Below are 19,876 nucleotides of genomic sequence, written 5' to 3'. Positions count from 1 at the left end.
TGGCCAGCAAGTGTAAAAGTCACAAAAATGGGGAGCTGCCTTCCTCTAGCCTGTGCTGTCCAATATAATAGCCACCAGCCAAATGTGGCTTTAGATTTAAATTAATTAGAATGAAATAAAGTTAAAAATTCAGTTCCTCAGTCCCATTAGCCACATTTCATGAGCTTAATAGCCACACGTGACTAGTGGTTACAAAATTGCGTAGTACAGATTTTCCATCAACACAAAGTTCTGGACAATGCTGCATCCCATCATTCCCCTATCCCTATTTACCTCAGTCATCACCACAGGTTTGTGCTCCCTCTCATCCAGTATCACCTCCATCCTTGTCCTCACACTGGCAATACGCCCAAATGGCTCCCAGCTCACTCCCCTCAGCTGTGCCCTACTCCTGTGCCTTCTGCAACCTGTGACCAGCAAATTCCTGCGTTTCCTCAGCCTCTTCTCAGGATGCTGTCTTCACCTCTTTGCCTTACCTGAAACCTGGCCATCCCCTAAGGACACTACTTCTTTAGCAGCCCTCTTAGATGAATTCTATTTTCCTCTTACTCTTGTGTACCTCGGGGTCAGGAAGCGAGTAACAAGATTTCTCTCCCACCCTCAATTCCATTTCTAAACCAGTGCTTCCCCTCCCTCCTTGTTCCTTTGAAGCTTCGTCATCTAGACAAACCATCTTGGTTGATGTCATCAATCACCCTCCTGGTTGCTGCACATCATTTAGCTCTTGGCTCACTGCCTTTCTCCCCACCCAAAATTTTGTTATATTTGTTGTGTTCAACATCCAAGTGATGGCCTCTCCAACATCTTCCTTTCACTTCCTTGACCTCCTTATCTCCAGTGATACTTGCCACACTCCACAGCAGCTGCCTGATCTGTAGTCACACCTTCAACTTGGTTTTCACCAAAAACCATACCACTTCCAATATGTAGACTCTCCGACCACAATCTTTCCTTCATTGAGCCTCCCTCAACAATTCTTTGACCTTCATCATGAGCTCCGATCCCTTGACCTCACTAATTTTTCACTATGCATTAGCTCCAGTTTCCATGTTCCTTCTTTTTTAGCATCATTTCCATCATCCATCACTATAACCACTCTCTTGGCCCATCTTCTCACTTGGTGCTTGCCTGGCAAAACCCCTCCTCTGGACAAATCCACCACATGCCGTCTGAGTGCTTTTGCTAGAGCAAACTCACACTGCCAGGCAGGTTATTCGCACTTGTGTTCATGAACCTCACCTCAGGCAGTCTCTCCACACTGCCTGGGAATTCTTGTTTGTTATTTTTTTTAAGACTTTATTTTTCCTTTTTCTCCCCAACACACCCCGGGACATAGTTGTATATTTTTAGTTGTGGGTCCTTCTAGTTGTGGCATGTGGGACGCTGCCTCAGCGTGGCTTGATGAGCTGTGCCATGTCGATGCCCAGGATTCGAACTGGCGAAACCCTGAGCCGCCGAAGCAGAGCACGCGAACTTAACCACTCGGCCACAGGGCCACCCCCATGGGAATTCTTATTACATGTCTCTGATAAGATTGCTTTCCCACTTTCTAAGATGACTTCTATCCCTATTCTCTCTACAAAACCTCTACTCCTCCCAACTTAGCTGATGACCTAGCCTCTGAAGTTCTTTTTTTCCAGTTTTATTGAAATATAATTGACATATAACATTGTATTAGCTTTAGGTGTACAACATGATGATTTGATGTATGTACATATTGCTCTGGCCTCTTATGTTACTGAGGAAATGGAAACAAGGGGGAACTAACACAACCTGCAAACCTATCTGCCTCTCCACCCACCTGTACCTCCCCACTCCTGGTGCTCCAAGAAGTGCCCACCTCCCTTAGGAAAGACCAGCTAACCCCTCCACAGGAGCTATGGGGCCCATCCCCTCACCTTTTCAGAACCTGGCTCCCACAATCTAATCTTTCCCTGCGGCACACAATCCTCCTCGCCAATCCTTAAAAAATAATAACACAGCCATTCTGGAAAAGAGCTGGGCAATTTCTTAGAAAACTAACCACGCCACTAGCAGATGACCCAGGAATTGCACTCTTGGGCATTTATCCCAGAGAAATGAAAACTTATGTTCACATAAAAACTTGCACATATGGGGCCAGCCCCGTGCCGAGTGGTTAGGTTCGCACACTCTGCTTCGGTGGCCCAGGGTTTTGCCCGTTCAGATCCTGGGCGCGGACATGGCACTGTTCATTGAGCCACGCTGAGGCAGCGTCCCACACGCCACAACTAGAAGGACCCACAACTAAAAATACACAACTATGTACCAGGGGGCTTTGGGGAGAAAAAGGAAAAATAAAATCTTAAAAACAAACCTTGTACATGTATATCCATAACAGCTTTATTGATAATAGCCAGAAATAGGAATCAGCCCAGATGTCCTTAGGCAGGTGGATAGTTAAACAAACTGTAGTACATCCATACCATGGAATACAACTCAGCAATAAAAAGGACTAAACTATTGATTGATACATGCAACAACTTGGATGAATCTCCTGGGAAATATGCTGAGTGAAAAAAAGTTTACATACTATATGATTCTATTGATATAACATTTTTGAAATAACAACATTTTAAAAACAGAGGACAGAGTAGTGGTTGCTGGCGGTTTGGGATGGGGTGTGGGAAGGTGGGAAGGAGGTGGGTGTGGTTGTAAAAGGCAACACTGGGGGACCCCTGTGATGATGGAACTGTTCAGCATCCTGACAGTGGTGGTGGAAACAAGAACCTACACGTGCTAAAATTGTATAGAACTAAACACAGGCCCACACACAATGAGTACAAGAAAAACTGGGATACCCTGAATAAGATAGGTGGATGGCATCAATATCAATGTCCTGGTTGTGATATTATACTATAGTTAGTTTTGCAGAACGTTCAGGAGGAACTGGACAAAGCTTATAAGGGATCTCTCTTGTATTATTTCTTATGACTGCAACTGACTCTACAATTATCTCAAAAATTTTTCAATTAAAAATAATATATATAATGTGATGTTTTCACTTAGGTAAAACCACATATGTAAATATAATGAAAATGTATTTAACAACAACAAAAAAGTTATGGTTAGGTTACAGGGCAGAAGAGTATTCTAGTCCTTAGGAACTCCTCTTGCAAGTAGGAGAGCGACAAATTCAAGGGAACCAAAACAGCTAAGTAGGAGGAGAATATAGGACAAGAGGTGAGATGGAGGCTGGAGGGATGCCAGGGGACCCTGTTTAGGGACTCAGTGTCTGTAGGATTTCATTCAACATCACCATTTTGCAAACCCTTAAGGAGATCACGATCACTAGTAGCCGTTAATGTTACAAAGGAGAGAGACCCATGAAGGTCGTGCGCCCCCGGATGAAAGGACACACCATCACCTGTGAAGTATTCTTGACAAAAACTTGAACCTGAGTCAGAGCAGCCTTTATATCTACCTACAGTTTACAGAAAGTAAAAGGAGACAGAGGAACTTGTTAGATGGCACCACAAGAATGCAATCAGCAAAACCCGAATGTAGCAAAATTTCTAAAGGACAAAAATCTTTGTTTCTTCACCAAAAAAGAAGGGAGGGGAAATCTGTAGATTAAAATAGATTTAAGAGACATATCCACCAAATGTAACCAGTAGCATTTTTTGGATAGTGATTCAAAGAAATCAACTGTAATATATATATATCTTTACCAACTGTAAAGTATATAAATATATGTAAAACAAATATATACAATGCTTTTTTTCTTGAGATAGGAAATTTGAAAATTAGGGAAATTTGAACACCTATTTGATGATATTAAGAAGTAATTTCTATGGGGGGGTGCAAAATGGGTGAAGGAGGCCAAAAGATACCAACTTCCAGGTATAAGACAAATGAGTCCTGGGGATGTAATGCACAACATGGCGACTATAGTTAACAATGCTGTATTGTAGATTTGAGAGTTGCTAAGACAGTAGATTTTAAAAGTTCTCATCACAAGAAAAAAATTGTAACTATGTGTGGTGATGGATGTTCACCAAACTTATTCTGATAATCGTTTCCCAGTATATACATAAATCATTATGTTGTATACTAAAACTAACACAATATCATATGTCAGTTATATCTAATTTAAAAAAATAAATAATTATTCGTTTTTTTAGGTATCCTAATGGTACTGTTTAAAAAGGAATCCCTATCATTTAGTGATACACACCGAAATATTTATGGATGAAATGATATGCCTGAGATTAGCTTCAAAAGAATCAGAGTGGGGAGCAGGTATGGAGGAAACCAGGAGCCGTGAGCTGATGACTGTTGAATCATGCTTTTAACTTGAATGTTTGACATTTCCCATAAGAAAAATTTAAAGACAAAATGAATAATAATAATAGCAGCAACAACAAATCTCACTCCACACCAATCTGACGTCCACCCCACCACCCCACCGGGGCCGCTCTTGTCTAGGCCACCACTGGTCTCTAAGTGGCCAAATCCAGAGTCAGCTTTCTGTCCTAGTACTTGACTTCAGGAACGCTTAAGAGTTGACGATTCCTTCCCTCTTGGGACACTCTCTTTTCTTCTTTTCCATGACACTGTCCTCTCCTGAGTGGCTCTCTGGCTGCTTCTTCTCAACGTCCTTTTCCAGTTTCACTAACTCTACCTGCCCTCCAAATGTCGAATTTCCCTAGGATCCAGTCTGGAGCCTCTTCCCCATATCCCTAGATGATCTCATTCATTCCCATGAATTTAAATATCATCTGGATTGTAGTCTGATGGTTTCCAAATCCACGTCTCCAGCCCAGACTCCTCCTTTAAGATATAGACATATAGGCCATTTGACATAACCTATGACAAGGCCAGCCTGACATCTCTATTAAATGGCTCTAACCTCACATGCCCAAGCCCTCGATTCCATCTGCCCCCTCACACCTGGGCCTTCCCATGGCTTCCCTATCTTCCCCATCTCCACAAATGGCCCCACCACCATCTGGTTGCTCATGCAGGCACCCAGGGGTTGTTACAATTCCTCTTTCCCTCTCTCCATCCCCCTCGACATCCAATTCATTATAACAAGTCCTGTCATTTCTGTCTCCAAAAGGGGTATATTTATTCTCCATCTCTTCCACCCTGATCCAATCCACCACCATCTTTTGCTCAGATTACTGCAGCTTTCAAATCATCCTCCTAATTATCTCTCTCTCTCTCTCTTTTTTTTTTTGGTGAGGAAGATTGGCCCTGAGCTAACATCTGTTGCCAATCTTCCCCTTTTTGCTTGAGGAAGATCCACCCTGAGCTAACATCTGTGACAGTCTTCCTCTATTTTGTATGTGGGTCACCGCAATAGCATGGCCGCTGATGGGTGGTGTAGGCCTGTGCCTGGGAACCAATCCTGAGCTGCTGAAGCAGAGCACACAGACCTTAACCACTAGGCCACAGGGCCAACCCCTAATTGTCTCTTTTCTTGACATCTTCCAATCCGTTTCCGTCAAAACAGCCAGGGTAATTAATATTTTAAGTATTTTAAAATATAGGGGGATGAGGGAAGGCGAATTAAATGAAACTGGTCAAAAGGCACAAATTTCAAGTTATAAGAAATAAGTACTAGGGATGTAAAGTACAACATGATAACACTACTATCTAATATATATGAAAGTTGTTGAGAGTAAATCCTAAGAGTTCTCATCACAAGGAAAAAAAATATATATATTGTTGTTTTGTTGTTGTTGTGTGCAGGTTTTTTAGTATCTATACAAGATGATGGATGTTAACTAAACTTACTATGGTAATCATTTCATGATATATGTAAGTCAAATCATTATACCATGCACCTAAACCCATACAGGGCTATACGTCAATTATATCTCAATAAAACTAGAAAAAAAATCACATTGAGCCCAAACACAGGGTACCATGTGCCAGAAAGCAGCCTGTTCCTGCCTGGGAAAAAATAAACGAGCATAAATCGATTTATATAAATGAATGAATGAGTGAAAATATAGATCATGCCATTACTGTACTTTAAACTCTCCAGCAGCTTCCTATCTCACTTGTAATAAAATCCAAATTCCTCGCCTCTCCTGCACATGAGACCCTGCAGGAGCTGAGCCCTTCTACCCTCCAGTGCATCCTGGGCCCTTCTCCTAGAGCAACTCTGGCTCCTTTTCAGGGTCTCAAACAGATGAGCTGCTTTGTGCCTCAGGGCATTGATTCCTACTATTCCCTTGGCCAGGACCCTGCTCCCCTGAGATCTTCACGAGGCTGGCTCTGCATCCTTAGCTCTCACCTGCAACACCACCTCCTCGGCCCTTGGGAGCATCACTATACCCTTGGCATTTCCTTCACAGCAACAAGCATATCTGTAACCATTTATTCAGTTGTTTCCTTGTTCATGGTGTTTTGTGCCCTTTAGTCTGAAAGCTCCATGAGGGTGAGAAGCAAAGAGCCTGGACCATAGGAGGTGCTCAATGAATATGTTTTTAGGGTGGTAAAATTCAGTGAACATCTTGTGAGGCACAACAGCTTCCAGTATAGTTGGAGAGACATGACTTCCATGTATGAAACAACTGGAAAGCGAAGGCAGATGCCATCATTAGTGCCAAAGTGGGGTGCTCAACCTGTGAGTGCAGGAGAGGAGAAGAATTAGCATCAGCTTCTTTGCTAAAAACAAAGACAATTCAAATACCACTTTTTCAAGGTAGAAATAGAGCCCAAGGCACTGAAAGGAGATAAAAATAAAGGTTCTGAAAGGCCCAAGCAAGAAGATCAGGATACCGAGAGACTGGCATTTTTTCTTCTGTTCCCTCCTACTATTATGCCAAAGGTGCCTTTGAAAATTCTAAGTTACAGAAAGAAAGAGAGCATAAGAGTCAGACAACCTGAGGGGGGCCGGTCCCATGGCTGAGTGGTTGAGTTCGTGCGCTCCACTTCGGTGGCCCAGGGTTTCGCCGGCTTGGATCCTGGGCGTGGACCTAGCACTGCTCATCAGGCCATGCTGAGGTGGAGTCCCACATGCCACAACTAGAATATACAACTATGTACTGGGGGGCTTTGGGGAAAAAAAAAAGAAAACCTGAGAGGCCCAATTCTCTCCCTTTTACTGATTGTTGATCTTGGGCAAGGCATGTATGCTCTTTGTGCCTCAGTTTCTCCTGTAAAATTTGAGGTTGGGAATGGGCTCTTGAGGGCTCTTTCCCACTCTCAAGACTTTTTAGGTTTCCAGGTGACCATGGTCGAGCTACACAGGGGCAGAAATCACTTAAGGGGTGAAACTAAACATCAGGGGAAAGAGATTGGGATTCAGGACTCATCTCACCCACGTCCTGGAAACACGTTGAGTGTGGCAGAAGGGTATGAGGAGCGGCCTGTTGTCACCTATCCAGTGAGCTTGTTCTCAAGGCCTAACTTCCATTCCACCACCTACTCCCTGAGTCAGGATCCAGGGAGGAGAGAGGAGACTGGCTTTCAGAGGTGGCAAAGATTTATGAGGAACTCTGCCCCTTGGCTCCCAGGGCAGGAAATGCCTGGCACAAGGCGAGGCGGTTGAAAGCACTAGAACGGAGAGCAAGCAAGGGGCAGTACCGCCTGGGGCGTGGGGTCCCAGGCCCAGGCAGAACATTATTTTAGACCAACAGGAAAAATGAAAGTAGTGATTCCTACCAACTTCTCAATCCCAAGAAATTGGAAATGACCAGCAATTCCTTTCTGTTCCTCTGGGAATGTCCCCACAGGCCTGAGAGCACTTGCATCCCCTCCTGCCCAGGCCGAGACAACTCTGTCTAGGAGGGAGAATGAGACTTCAGGGCTCTGGTGCTGTTGTTCCAACACTGTCTCCATTCTCAGGACTTGCTTTCACCTCTGGAGAAAAACTAGAAAAAAATGATCCTTTCTTCCCACTCACCCCCACTGGCCAAAATCTCTGTCAAAGCTTGGCTTCAGCCCCTTGTACTGGGAATTTTACTCAAGGGGACGTGTGGACCCTGCTGGCTGCCACACAGTGGGGAAGGGACAAACGTCAAAAGAGTTGTCAGCCATCTGAAGTTTCATAGGGATGGTAAGAAGTTAGGGAAAAGGGTCTGAGGAAGGCCAACCCTTGGGGAAACCAACAGAGAGGGAGGGGTGTGCGGTGGTGGGAGGGCAGTCAGGGGTTGGAGCCCACGGCCTGTCAAGGGCCAGTCCGGGGCCCTGGGCTCAGTGCCCACTCTCTGATCTGCCGCATTGTTCAGCTATTTCCTCCCCTGGAAGTAGTAAGCGGGGTGGAGGGGGCCAGGTTGCATGGCCAGGGGTAAAGGGAGCAGGGTGGAGCTTCCATTGGGGGAGGGGGCCTCAGGTCCATTCCCATGACCAGCTGCCCTTCCGGCCACCCTAGGACTGCGTGGGAAAAGGTCTTGGAAGTGCTAGGGACAGTGTGTGTGTGTGTGTGTGTGTTTTCATTTGTGTCTGACTGCCTTGCTTGGCTTTAGTCACAGGATAAAGACCTTTGAAAAACAGTCACCAGTCTGTGTTCCCACTGGGCTGTGTCCTGGGAAAGGCACAAGAACCCGCCCCAATGCCTGAGAGAAAGACTCTGGAGGCATTAGGTCCAACTCCCTGGAGGAGTCTTGGCTTCTAGTGAATCTAGATTGGCTGACTTCCTGGATTTATGAGGATGCTTCTGGAACCTTCTGCTCAGCTCCCAGCTTCCTGTCAGAGCTCTGTTACTAGCTGGATGTTGGAAAGTGGGTGGGAACTGGACATGGGGAAGGAAGACAACCATTCCCAAAGCGTCTCCCTAAGAAGCCCAGAAGCCTTCCTAACCACATAGATCTTAGCGCCAGGTAGCATGCCAAGAGATTATATGACAGTCCAGTGCTCTGCCTTAAGGCAAGCAGCCTTAGAACAGAGATCACAAACTGGCAGCCCACAGGCCAATTGCATCCTGCCTACCCATGCCTTGTTTGATTAGCAGGTGCTTAGGAAATTTTTGAGCCAATATTGAGAGGCTTAAAAATCTCAGTTTCGGGGCCGGCTCCGTGGCCGAGTGGTTAAGTTCGTGTGCTCCACTGCGGCGGCCCAGGGTTCGGATCCTGGGCGCGGACATGGCACCACTTGTCATGCCACGTTGAGGCAGCGTCCCACATCCCACAACTAGAAGGACCTGAAACTAAGATATACAACTATGTACCAGGGGGGTTGGGAAATAAAGCAGGGAAAAAAAAAAAAGATTGGCAACAGCTATTAGCCCAGGTGCCAATCTTAAAAAAAAATCTCAATTTCTAGTCTTCTGAAAAATCAGAAGATATGGCTAACATTGATACCATATTCTCCCAAGATAGCAGTTGTTAATGACCCCGTGAGAAAGCCGAAACTCCTGAGCCTTGGTGTCCTCTCCTGAGGAGACCTGCAGCAGGGGCACGCAACTACATGGAAACCCAGACAGCGCTAACACCAAACTGAAAACCAAGATCACCTCTGCGAGGCGGGGGAGGGACCACAAATGGAGGAGATGGTCCCAAGCTTATTCATCAAGTTTTAATTTCTAACAAGGAGATTATGATCATGCATAACTTGCATAATTAAAATGAACAAGAAGCAAAAATGCTTTAGCCTAGTAACTGTAAGTCTGACCCCAGTGGACCTTTCCAGTTCATCTCTGATTACTCTCCTCCATGAACTGGTCCACTCAGTTCCATGAATGTGCCCTGTTTCTGCTTCCATACCTTTTCTCTCTTCTTCCTACCCAGAATGCCTTTCTCCTCCTTCTCTACCAAGCCACATCCAGTCCATCCCTAAAGCAGTGGTCTTTCAGTAAAGTAGCTCATGCACACTCTAAACAAAATTTTAAATTATGTATTCCTCAACCAAACTGGTTTTTAAAAAACTATGTATTCTCTTGAAATTTTTAAATTAAAAAAATTTTTTCCAACCAGGATTAAATAGTTGTATAGGACGCCATATCTGGTATACTGGAAATATTGACATTTTAAAATAAAACATATTAAATGTATCCAGTGGAATCACAGCAATTTGACACCCATTGTCAACCATTTGCAAAATACGTAAGCAAGCTCTTTTTTAACAGAGGACAATTGATATCATTGTTTCTTCTCCTTGAACTCGTATTTTCATTCCGCTTCCCCCAAATAATGCTATCCTAATGTAGTATATAGTTTGTGCTTGAAAATCTTTTATTGATCAACAAACCGTACTTCTCTGCCATTAAAATATATATATATATGTGGGAGAAAATATTTGCAAATCATATATCTGATAAGGGGTTAATCTCCATAATATTTAAAATGAACTACAAAAAAACAAACAACTCAATCAAAAAGTGGGCAGAAGATATGAACAGACATTTTTCCAAAGAAGATGTACAGATGGCCAATAGGCACATGAAAAGATGCTCAACATCATTAATCATCAGGGAAATGCAAATCAAAACTACATTAAGATATCACCTTACACCCATTAGAATGGCTATAATTACCAAGACAAAAAGTAACAAATGTTGGAGAGGATGTGGAGAAAAGAGAACCCTCATCCACTGCTGGTGGGAATGCAAACTGGTGCAGCCACTATGGAAAACAGTATGGAGATTTCTCAAAAATCAAAAATAGAAATAGGATATGACCCAGCTATTTCACTACTGGGAATTTACACAAAGAACTGGAAATCAACAATTCAAAGAGACTTATGCACCCCTAGGTTCACTGCAGCACTGTTCACAACAGCCAAGACGTGGAAGCAACCCAAGTGCACATCGACTCATGATTGGATACAGAAGAGTGGTATATATATAGAATGGAATACTATTCAGTCATAAAAAAGACAAAATTGTCCCATTCGCAACAACATGGATGAAACTTCAGGGCATCATGTTAAGTGAAATAAGCCAGACAGAAAAACAAACACTGTATGATTTCACTTATATGTGGAATATAGACAAACTTACAGACAAAGAGAATAAATTAGCGGTTACTGGGGGAGGAGGGGCGGAGGGTGGGCACAAGGGGTGAAGGGGCACACTTATATGGTGTATGACAAACAATAGTGTACAACTGAAATCTCACATGTTATAAGCTATTATGACCACAATAAAAATTAATGAGAAAAAAAGGAAAAAATATATATATAAATTAAAATTGTATTTTTTTCTTATTTTTTGTGACCACCAGGCTCTAGAGTTTAGTTTTCTTCTGGATTGACATATTACAATTATTGTTAGTTCACTGTTTGTCCAAATAACATACATATATTGCAAATGTTGATAGATAATTATTAAACATAAGTAAAATTTTATAGGAAATACAACTCATATTGAGGTGGATGAATACGTGCTAGAATGAGACAGTAGTTAGCATCAATTCTATTTCTACATTTCCTTTTTACAGACGTTAATGCTGAGAAATCTTGTTCATATAAATAAGTACACGGGAATGGAAGACGTTCTGGCAGACTCTCTCCGTATCACCAAATCATCGAGCAGGTGACAACTGAATTTGTTTCACCTCCTTCAATTGTTGAAAGCGAAATATTGTGCAATCTTTGCTTTACAAAAGGATTTATTGTCCACTCACTTTGAGTCATTCGCTTTCTTAATATTGAAATCACTCTGTTAAATTGTTTCTTTGTTTGGACCCCCAGAGATTTTGGCACGCCAAGGCAACATGCCAAAGTAAGATTTAGGATGGGCAACAGCGAGCTCCTTCGTGCAGTACAGGCTAAGTTACGCTTTCATAACAAGCAACCTCAAAATCTCAGTTGCTTAAACCAACTAAAGTTCTTTTCTCCTCCAGCCCCCCTAACTCACAACACAGGCCCATCGAAGTTCAGTTGGGGGTTCTGATCCATGCATGCCATCATCACTCAGGGATCCAGACTCCCCCATCTGAAATGTCATCGGTCACCATTGCAGAGAGAAGGTAAGAAGGAGACTCATACACTGGCTCTTAAATGCTACCACCCAGAAGAGACATGTTTTTGCTTATATTTCATTGGCCAAAGTAAGTCACATGGCCACACCTAATTTCTAAAACGTGGGAAAGTACCCGGAAGGAGAACAGGGAACATGAGTGAGTGGCACCAATGGTTCCCACACCTGTCTTTTGTGAAGTGAGAGACAAGAAATTGTCAAAATGAGGGGAGAAGAGGCATTATCAGGCATAGAATAGTCCTTATGGAAGATGATGTTCTGGAAATGGATTCCCTTCAACATGACCCTGCCACCTACCCTCAGAAAAGCCTTTTTGTATCTCTAGGGGTACACAGACCCTGTGAAGACCAGTGCTGCCTTTGTGAAGCCTTCCCTGACCCTTGAGATCCAGGAACCTCTCCCTGAGTTCCTGCTGTCATTACTGACGGCACTATCCACTTGGAAGCTATGGGGAGTTAGTTACTTTTTTAGATATGTGCATCATGTTTTCTTTTCTCTTTTTTTTTTGGGGGGGGGGAAGATTAGCCCTGAGCTAACATCTGCTGCCAATCCTCCTCTTTTTGCTGAGGAAGACTGGCCCTGAGCTAACATCTGTGCCCATCCTCCTCTACTTTATATGTGGGATGCCTGCCACAGCATGGCTTGCCAAGCGTGCCATGTCCACACCCATGATCCAAACTAGCAAACCCCGGGCTGTCCGAGTGGAATGTGCGCCCTTAACCACTGCGCCACCAGCTTGCCCAATGCATCACGTTTTCCTAACAAGCTGTAGTCTCTTTGAGGATGGGCACCATATCTTTGAGTTTGTATATCTCCCTTACTATCTAGCAAAAACAGTCAGACAATTTAAGAGTTCTGCTTGATGGCTGAATTGGTCACTTCTCTCTGTGCGCTTCATTCTCCTCATCTCTGCAGTTGGAATAAGAAGCCTGGCCTTATGATTACAGTTGAGATGATAGAAAAGTTCCACCCATCCCACTCTCCTACACTTCACAGGGGACGAGCGTCCTGACACTGCACTCTTCAAAAACTGGATAATCATAAGCCATTGAAGGCTCTTGAAAAGGTCTGTGAGTTTTAGGTAGAGCAATCCCGCCTCAGTGACTGCTGGGGGGCTGGTGGGCATGGGACACAGCGTGTGTGTGGCGGCTGGGGGTTGGGGGGAAGCTAAGGGCAGGAAGTCCAGGCAGAAAGTTGCTCCTGTGATCCAGACGTGAGGCGATAACACCCGCTGTGGGAGGCGAGGCAGGGAATGGTGAGCCACACTGCACGCTTGGGAACGACCTCAGATGCCTTCCCGAACCCCTCAACCCGTATTCAAGACGGATACCCAACCTTGGCAGAGGGTGATCGCAATTCGCACTCCTCCGCAGGCCAAAACCAATCTTTTTCTGCGCCCCGACCCTGCCCCCTGGTGGCCTCTGGAGGCATTGCTAATACAGTGTCACAACGAAGCCAAATTCTGGTTCCTCTTGGGGAGATTCCAGAATGATGTGGTTGAGGGGAAGACAGCCAAAGTTGCTTCTGTAGAAAAAGAGGGGAACAAAGGAGGAAGAGGAGGGGGCCATACACATGGTTTTGGTAACAGAGCACAGGGGGCATTTTTTGTCCCCAGACTCACCGCGCAAAGTGAAAACTAGAAGGAGCCTTTTTTATTTATTTATTTATTTATTTATTTATTTATTTATTTTAAAGATTTTATTTTTTTCCTTTTTCTCCCCAAAGCCCCCTGGTACATAGTTGTATATTCTTCGTTGTGGGTCCTTCTAGTTGTGGTATGTGGGATGCTGCCTCAGTGTGGTTTGGTGAGCAGTGCCGTGTCCGCGCCCAGGATTCGAACCAACAAAACACTGGGCCGCCTGCAGCGGAGCGCGCGAACTTAACCACTCGGCCACGGGGCCAGCCCCTAGAAGGAGCCTTTTAAGTTGCAAACTGACAGCACATGGCCATGGTTCAGTCCATGCAACGGTTTAAAATTTTATTGGTTATTTGTCAATATCCCAAATCATGAATTTTCACATTAAAATCTTAATGTCCAGTTTCTCTTGAAAAATCAAAACATCGAGCCACGTGGGGCCCCCATCCTGCTGAGCAGCAGCTGGCTGGGGCTGAGGAGAAGTGGGGTGAGCTCTCTTGCCGCCCAATCACCCAGGCTGCCTCCTCAGTCCCATCACCTCCTGCTGGGAGTTGGCAACTGCTAAGACGGGCATTTCGTGATGGAGAGCAAGGTCAAAAAATATCAGGACAGGGCCAACCAGTCATCCAGTGCTTGACTGCCTCCAGAACATTCCCACTAAGCATTGCCCAGAATACGCCTAAAGACCTTCAGGGACAAGAAAGTCATTGCCCATGAAGGCAGCCCATTGCTCCTTCGGATGGCGCTGACCGCTTTCACAGGGTGGGAAGCTCTGTCGGGATTGCATTCCCATGAGGATGCATGTCCAGAGAGGAGGAGAGATTTGCCTACAGTGTGTCTCAAAAGTGAAGTAGCCAGTTACCAGGTGTGTGTTAGGTACCACCAGGTGCCCTAGACTCTGCTGGTGGGTGATGATGACCTATGCCCTAAAGAAACTTCCAGTCTTGGCCGGGACCGAAAGGTTTGCAGAGATGAGATCAACGCCTGGCAGTGCTGATACAGTGACATCTGGGAATAGTGCACTGAAAGGGGGCTGTCCAAGTTTGAGCTCCCGGGGAGGTCTACCCCTGCCACTCCAGTGGGTAGAAAGTCTCCCAGATGTGAGGAATTAGACATGTAAGCTCTGAAAATATCAACTGTGGTTATTAAACTCTGCGCCATTCCTGGCACATTACTATGGACATATAGACGTTTAATCAATGAGATGGAAGGGCATACAGGTAACTGATTCCATCTTCTATGAACTACGAGTCAGGATACCTGAATTTTATGTCAATTCTGTATAACCAAATGAACTCAGGCACATTTCTTTGCCTCTTAGGGCCAAGGCTTCTCCATCTGTGAACTGAGATGGTTGAATCGAATTTCTCGGGGCCTAATATTCACTTTCATATTCCCAGTGCCAGCTATAAATACATCATGTTTGTGGTAGACTGCCGACTGCCTCTGAGAGCATTAGCCAGACCAGAGGTGCCAGACCGTCCGGAACAAACGGATCCTGGAGTAGCCCCAGGCAGAGTTCCTCTTGGAAGATCAAAAAGGAAAAATGTGCGAGGCTTGTGAGCATTTTTGACCATGAGAGGGCGCCCCAGCCTCACTCCACATACCCGGCCCGGGCGGGGGTGGGGGGGGGTGGGGAGAGGGAGGTCCCATCAGAGCCCATGTGCATAGCGCTGTCTTAGGTGAGCAGAAACCTTACCTTGGACATCACCCGGCCAAGACAAGACACCTGAGATGTAAACACAGGTGGACATAGGACAAGGGGGCAATGGAGGATGCAAGGGAGGCAGGACAGGGAAGGGGGCAAAGAGAGAGAAAGGGACTTGCTGGAGTCACAGAGCACGCCTAGAGACTCATCCAGAAATGAGACCTGGGCTGAGGCCACGCCAAGGTCCCCCTGTGACCTTGAGAATGAAGGCAATGCTCAATTTCATAGAGAAAAACCTCTTCTCAGTGAGTATCTCTGTGAGTATCTCAGAGCCTGTACAGTGGTCAGCAAATGTCTTGACTTGAACGCACAGGGAAGAAGGAGCCAGAAGGAAACGGGTAGGTCCTGAATGCCTGACTCTGGCCATCAGCCCATAGGCTCTAAAGAACCATGAAAGAAAGTTCTTGGAAACTGTGAAAGTGGTATTTGGTATGATGTATCTGGCAACTGTAGACAGGAGAGGTTTAAATATACATGTCCATGCAAAGTATATCCAAATAAATATTTGGGAGTATGATCTTTGGGGAAAATCCTAGTGGAGATCATTGCTCCGGGGGCTGTTGCTCCCTCCTCGTTCCCCTTTTATGGGGCTTCTCCCTCCAGCTCTTCCCTGAGCCCTGAGCTGGTTCCCACAGTCTGTTGGTTCCAGGAGTGAGAACTGGGTCTGGAGAAACAGGCACAGCTGAGAAGCTGTGGACATAGGACAACGGGTCAACGGAGGATGCAGGGACCACCTGTTAATGACAGACCACCTTCGCCAGGGGCCAGAATCTGGTCATTCTGTTCTGAAAGCCAAAGAGTTGCCTTGGGGTGGGAAATGGGGCGTCTCGCTCCGTGCCCACCTCTAAGCCACCCGTGTAGCTGTTCTGAGGAGCAGAGCACAGAACCACAATAACACGGCCCCGGGGAAGATCTGGACTCGGGAGGAGGGCAGCTGGACGGCACCCAGGGGAAATGGGGAAACTGAGCCACTTGGAACCACCAGCTCCAAATCGTCCTCTTCCTGGTTATTACCCGCTTAAGTAGCTCACAGCCCAAACCCCCAGACACGCAGGCTGTGCCCCGAGAATAGCAACTCTGCCTTATCCTCCACCTCGGCACCAAACACAGGCTCCAGTAGGGAGCAGATACTCAACAAACGTTTGCTGAAAGGAAGAATGACTGAAGAGAGAATGAATGGGCAGGCGGGTATGGTCCTTCCCCCAGGGTGACAAGAGTCCAGACTCAGTGCCTCGGCTCCTCACGGCCAAACAGGACTCTGGCACCTCTCCAAACTTGAACTTCCTGTCCACGAAATGGAGGTGGCCATTCCCAGGGCAACTGTGAAGATCAGAGACAGGGGCTCTTCGTGGCTACAGCCTGTGGACTTAACTCTCTCCTTCTCTCTTGGCCCCATGACGTTACGTTATTGAAAACAGCAAACTCAAGTAATTCATCTGGGTTCATAAAATTACTCATTCAGGCAGCACGGCATTGTGAAGCTGCAGTTGCTCACAAACTCTTAACAAAAGATAACCAAACTGAGATGGGGCAATTGACACTGGCACATGTGTAATCCTGCTCTGGCCAAATGAGGAAACAAAAGAGTTTCCTGAGCTCTGCTCACCCTTGTCCAGGTAACGTTTTCCCTCCCGTGTAGCCTTTGTTTTTTCTTCAGTCTATTTCTTAAGCAGGTTACTAGAGAGGTTTGGGTAGCCGCTGGCTCTTCTTCCTGCCTGCAGGGGGCTTCTCCAGTCCCCGTGAGGCTCTGCCAGTCTCCCAGGAGCCCCGGCCTTTGTGGGACCTTGAGGCCCAGAGTTCCAGAGAACCGTCTGTGGACAGGATACCAGAAAACCAGGGTCTTGAGCCTTCTGCTTTCTGTGGGACTTTTTAAACTTTAGTTCCCATAGCTGTACAAAGTGGACAATAATGCCTTTCTTGCTTCTCTCTTAGGGCTTTATGAGGCTCACCAGCAAGGGCGTATGAGAACGTGTCTTGCAAACTGTAAAGCAGTATATGTATTTCTATTATTACTGCTACTATTGTCAGAATTCCGAAATCCTAAATGGTTTGATCTACAGGCTAGAGTTAGATCCAAGGTGCCAAGTTGCCAAAGGCTGGTTCCGGATGTCCTCCGTTCTCTGTGATTCCTGGGCCCTGCCCTCTCCTTCCTCCACCTCTCCCCCAGGTAGAATGAGGGGACTATAGGTCCTATTGTGAAAATAACTAAGAAGTACATAAATTAGAATCAGCCAGTTTCATTTCTTGTTAAGGATGAGAGAAGCATGAAGACGTGTTCTAAGGTAACTACAGCAAACGTTCACTGAGTACCTCCTGGTGTTACGCATGTTGCTGTGTTATCATTAACCCTTATGATGACCCTGTGAGAGAAGGGCACAGATTCGTAAAGAAATACATACATATTTAGAGGGGAAGAGATGGGCTTTCATGGAACAATGTAGCCACTGCTTATCTCTTAGCACCTCCTACTAAATTGCGTTGCATTTTCTCTACCACAGGCAGAAACGGAGATGCACTGCCTTGGTTCTTGCATTAGCTGAAGGCCGGATGGGTCCTGCAGGTCCAACGACTCTACCCCCTAGGTTAACAGGCCAGAGAGACTGCACAGGGCTGGGCTGAAGCTCGATAGGTCCCTTCATCAGGGAGCAGCACCCTGTAGCCCAGGAAGGGATCAGGCTGGAGTATGGTGTGACAGGCAACTTGGCTTCTGGAACTGCAGGGAGAAGCTTCCAAGCCTGAGGTCCATCCTGCATCTGCTGCCTCTCCACCCGTGTGCTAGTGCGTGTGGTTCTAGAATGGCACACGGGTGGTGGAAGGAGCACTGGACTGGGAGTCAGGAGACACGCGTGGAGCATACCTTGGCCAGTCTTCATGACCTTAGAGCAAACCACTTCACTTTTGGGCTTAAACTTCCTCATCTGTAAAATGGGAGAGGGGACTGGACTAAATCCTCTCGATGCTCACAGTGTGATTCTGATGGTCAAGGGCCCTTCAGAAAACCAGGTGAAGGACTTTGCTCAAAGGTCATGAAGATAATGGCCAGGACCTCACCCACTGACCTCCCTCCAAAGTTCTCCAGGCGCTCCCACTCACCCAACCCAACCAGAAGCCAGAGAGCAAGGGAGCCCGTGGATGTCATCCACAGTGACCAGAGGGTGTGCGTGGGCTGTGTGGTGGTCAAGGAGGCCCAGGCCTCAGGAGTTGTGCCCCTTTCCCAGCGTCCTGGAATACCGCCAGGGCAGTGATCCGCCGAGCCTCTCCCCCTCACAGGGCTGGGCCCTCAGCTCCCAAAGCCCCTCCTCTGTTCCTGAGGGAAGCCGTCAGGGACAGGGCCTGCTCTCCTGAGCTGGCCCACCCGGGTGGAGGCCTTGCATGGACGGACGGAGGCCGGGTAGGCTGAGCAACATGGAGGGGCTTTTGCTCCCTCTCCTGAAACTCTGCAGGAAAGTCTTTCTTCCCCCACTTTCACCTTTCCCTTCCAGGGTCCCCTTCTGGTACTTTCTCTAATCCTACTGTGAGGGGCTTTGCTCTGTTTCTCAGGGATATTTGCATTCTGACAGAAAGCGCCTCAAGATCAAAAGGCTTTACTCAAGACCCCGGGAAATGGAGCTCTGCCGGGGCACATGCATGACAGGCCAGGCCAGTTCAGGTGGAAGGGGCAAGGGACAAGTGAGCCTGGTCCCTCTGGAGACCTCCGGGTCCCCATGGAGCCTGAGCCTTTACCCTCACTGGTTCCCAGGAAGCTCATCAGGCCACACAGCCTGGAAGTTCCAAAGGTGTGGAACCTGCTCTCCTGTGAAGGCTCCAAGATAAAAAGTCACATCCCTAAAAATCCTGGCCGGGCAGCAGTGCCAAGATTGGCCCAGTCGGGGGGACGAGCATCATCTTTGTCGCAGGAAACACAGAGCCGGCTTCAGGCCAGGGCACAGGGGGCAGCCCGGGCTGCCTGATGCCTCCACAAGCATCCACGTAGCACCAGCCTCATCTGTGTGTGAAGGCGGGTGGGGTGTGAGCACTTGTGAAGATGGCCTCCTCTGCCATGGGGAGATTTCAGTGCTGCTGGGAAGGGACCCCTGAACAAAAGAACCCTGGTTATTCCCAGATGCCTAAACTCCCTTCAGAAAGGAAAGAAGCCTTTCACCTGTAATCAGATCAGGATTAAAGACCTTGCTGGAAAGAGCACAGGATGAGGAGTCAGGACCTGGTTGCTTCTGACCCCAGCCTTCCTGCGTTCTAGCCAGGAAGCCCTTTAACTATTTGAGGCTTGTCAATTCCACAAGTTCAGTCCAAACACAACTGTCCACTAAGGCCTTTCTGTGGAGGCCTTGCCCTGAGAAAAGGCCCCAGTCCCGCTGGAACACCCCCTCTGGGATGGCCTCAGGGCCTCCTTCCCCTTCCGGTCTCCTCTCCTCCTCTCAGACCCAGGCCTGGGCCCTGCTCGGTAAAGCGTGAAGGAGGCCCCCCAGGGAACCCAGAGGAGCAGGGGCCTTTAAATTATGGAGCAGCTTTCTTAGCCCCTCTCAGACAGGCCCAGGCGCCCCAACTAAATAATTCACCACCTCAGGAAGACCCAGTGGTTCCTGACACAGCTGAAGTAGGTCAGGCATCGGCTTGGCCCTGGGTGGGGGCTGGGGGGCTC

This window comes from Equus asinus, chromosome 2 (assembly GCF_041296235.1).
Source record: "Equus asinus isolate D_3611 breed Donkey chromosome 2, EquAss-T2T_v2, whole genome shotgun sequence".
Classification (NCBI taxonomy): Eukaryota; Metazoa; Chordata; class Mammalia; order Perissodactyla; family Equidae; genus Equus; species Equus asinus.
The sequence above is the reverse complement of the archived record's forward strand: the minus strand, read 5'-3'. Positions refer to the sequence as shown.